At 47.4% G+C, this 3,529-nt stretch overlaps 1 pseudogene; it reads right to left on the reverse strand.

The window, feature by feature from the left end:
* Nucleotides 1-509: 509 nt before the first annotated feature.
* On the reverse strand, nt 510-1,162 carry LOC141489608 (ubiquitin-conjugating enzyme E2 D2 pseudogene; annotated as a pseudogene).
* Nucleotides 1,163-3,529: the final 2,367 nt, after the last annotated feature.

The following is a 3,529-nucleotide window of genomic DNA, read 5'->3' on the forward strand; positions in this document are numbered from 1 at the left end:
TGCTTGCTGTGTGCCCTGAGGGCTGGGCTCCATGTGCTAGCTCTGGCAGAGGTCCCCCGCTGTTCCCCCACTTTGTGCCTGGTGCTCCCCAGGGTGCAACTCAGGAGACTCCCCCCGCTGCAGTGAGCCAGGGCTCCCAATGCCCTGGGGCTGCCTCTGGGAGGCTGAAGTTCTTTCGCTCTGGTGGGCTGCCCCTTGGGCAGGCCGCCAACCCTGGGGAGCAGAGCCTTTCTGCTCTTTTCCAGGTTACCTTGAGTAGGAGAACTGCCTCACTGGGTCCCTTTGCGGGTTCTGTCTCTGGAAGGTTTAGTTAGAGTCCTTAGCTTATGAGTTTTATCAGAGAGCACCTAAGTTTCATTCCTTCATGTGGCCATCTTGGCTCCTCCCCTCGGATTCCACCCACCCCAAACCATACAACACCCACCCCTGCCCTTGCATTGTTTATCCAATTAAGTCGATAAGGAAAGCTTTTATTCTTACAACTAGGTTATGACTGAAGAAGTGGCTTTTCACACACACACTTCTTTGCTAGGAGTCAATGTTGGTACAGGAAATACAGTATTTCTATTTTGTTGTTCCAAGTATGTACAACAGGCAGCACTGCTGTGTCAGGTAAACATGTGCACAGGGGAAGATGAGGCGTGGGCTCATAGAAAGCAGTCAAATGGAAATCAAAAGGACTTTCTCTTTCAGAGTTCCCCTATCTTTATTTGTAGAGGTTATCCAATAATTTAATTACATCGCATACTTCTGAGTCCATTCCCGAGCTATTCTGTTGTATTTTTCTCTATCTGTTTTGTAGATCCGTGTGATCTCAGGCACTAAAGGATCATCTGGATTGGGATCACACAACAGAGAACAGATGGACAAGAGTACTTTTGAAATAGTGCTGGTGACCACTGTGACGGCAGAATATCAAGACAAATGCTGCCATTACTGTTCATATCTGGATGGTAAATTCTTGTTGTAAATGCAACCTTGGGTGGTTTGAAGGGATCATCTGTTGGGAAATGAATTGTCAAGAAAAATACTCCACCCTGATCGGGACTATCATTTGGCCCCATTATTGCAGCTTGCCAATGGAACATGTCATCTCCAACAGGACCTGGGGAACACTGAGCTGGGGCTCACGGGCCAGGCCATTCATCTCCTTGTGGATTCTCTTCTGAGCCTGGGTGTGAGGTGGCGGCGGCCCGGGCCGAGGACGGGGATGGGGAGAGGGACGGGGCGGGGCGGGGCGGGGCGGGGAGGGGAGGAGGGGCCGCTAGGCCGCGGAGACTTCTGGCCCTGGAGGGGGCGAGAACGGGTGTGGGGGGCGGGGAGCGGCACCGGCCCGGAGGAGAGGGGGACCGGGGTGGGGGAGGAGGGACAGACGGGAGGCCACCTCGGCGGGGAGGAGGCGGGGGCGGGGGACACCCTCCGGTGGGTCCCCGGACTCAGCTCTGGGGCGCTAGTGAGTGCCGCATCACCGGGCGGCGGCCCCTTTATGCGCTGCTGCAGCCTCCTCCTCCTCCTCTTCCTCCCCTCCCCCCCTCCTATTGTAGAATTCCGGCCAGAATATCTAAATCAGGGTCAAGTATAAGATCTAGGGTTAAATTCGGGGTGGAGGTGAGGAATAATCAGAGAGGTATTTGATCCCGGATTCAAGTAGGATCAGTATTAAGGTAGGGTGAATAAACTGGTGGGGTTGGCTCAAGATTGAGGGATTACTGGGGAGAAGGGAGAGAGAATATTAATCATTTTATTAGGAAAGAGGAAATTGAGAACTAGGGAGGCAGAATGTCTACATTCAAGGCCAACATTGGGCAAAGGCATAGTAGGGGGACTGTCTACACAACTAATTGCAAGATCACTAAAGGCCTCATTGTTGCCAAATATGCTCCTTTGTTTCTCCCTCTCCCCACACTGCTTATTGATGCTTCAGATTCTTCTAAGAGGACAGAAATACTTTCATTTCATAAGGAAAGATCAGATTTAAAATATACTTTTCCACAGAAGTGGGTTACAGTGATGTATAACTGCGTTAAATATAAAATGACTCGGGGAGCCTAGGTGGCCTAATGGATAAAGCACCTGCCCTGTAGTCAGGAGCGCCTGGGTTCAAATCCAGTCTCAGACACTTAATAATTACCTAGCCCTGTGGCCTTGGGCAAGCCACTTAACCCCATTGTCTTGCAAAAAAAAACAAACAACTTAAAATATAAATGACTCTTATCAGATGATTTTCTGAAAGTAGGATTTGATAGGAGAGAGGGAGGGAAGTATGTGATCACAGACAGGAGGAGAAATACTAGGAGGCAAGGAACTACATGGAGGGAAGAAGCTAGAATTGTCTGAGAGACCTGTTTGCTAAGGCTCTACCCTGCTTGCCTATAGGGAAAGGTAAATCCTCCAGGATTTTATGTCTTTTTCCTAGATCACTGTCTTCTACATACTTTACTCTGAAATAAATCCACTCACCCTCTATCAGGAAACTGAGAAGAAGTAGCAGTAGGAAAGGTGGGTGAAAGATTTTTGTCTTCTCATCAGGGCTGGTCCTAAGAGCTGATATACTCAGGCTCCCCACCCCTTTTTCTTTATTCCCCTCTTGTCTTTTACCCACAATATTTATAGTTGTTACTGGTCCAGGAGAGATCAAATTTCCTTGGTCTTTCCTTTCCTAAGGGGAGGCAGCCGCAAACCATTGCTCTCTTTCAAACAAGACTAAAGGTGTCAAAACAAGGAGTATGGCACAAAATTGTCAGAGTGAAGAATTATCATCTGAGCCACAAACTGGTCCAAAAACCTATTCTTGATATAAATGATTCAGACCTCAGGATGGGAGGTTCTGGATTCCTGGAGAGTTAGAGGGCTGCAGGACCCTGAAGTCAACCCAGGTCAGGAGTATTCTGTTAAACTGACTTGCTGTAAAAAAAAAAATACTCTTTTATGTTTATTCTGTATTATTAACATTTTATCTATTGCTCTCTTGAGTTTAGACAAATAATGAAACCAACATTGATAATCAAGAACTGATTTGTTGACTTTGCTTATTTTGGAGATGTAAATAGTCTCACTGAAAACTTAACAAGGGGCTCTCTAGAGAGCTGGTTCCAGCACACTTCTGGAACCAGATCAAGAATTCAGGAGTCTAGCCTTCCTTCCACACTCCTTTCCAGTTCTTGTTCCCCTTCCATGACCCATGTTCTAGACCTCTCTTCCCCAGCATGAAATTTCTTGAGGGAAGAGACAGTTTCTATCTTGTCTGGTTTTGTCAGTACCTAGAATTGCTCTGAACTGAACCAAAGTGAAATAAATGGCATGAGGAACACAATAAATGGAAGCAACGACAAGAAAACAATTAAAATCGAATGCCAATCATCTGCCTTTGGTGCACCACTCCTGAACTTTAGTGATGGATGACAGGCTCTGAACCTCTGATACAACTCTTTTCTAAACCTCTGGCCTCGGCTTTCATGCCCTGCCAGATTCAATCACAACAGATGGATGCTTAGGATGGTGCTACTGAAAGCATAGGGGATTTATCCCA

This window comes from Macrotis lagotis, chromosome 5 (genome assembly GCF_037893015.1).
Source record: "Macrotis lagotis isolate mMagLag1 chromosome 5, bilby.v1.9.chrom.fasta, whole genome shotgun sequence".
Classification (NCBI taxonomy): Eukaryota; Metazoa; Chordata; class Mammalia; order Peramelemorphia; family Peramelidae; genus Macrotis; species Macrotis lagotis.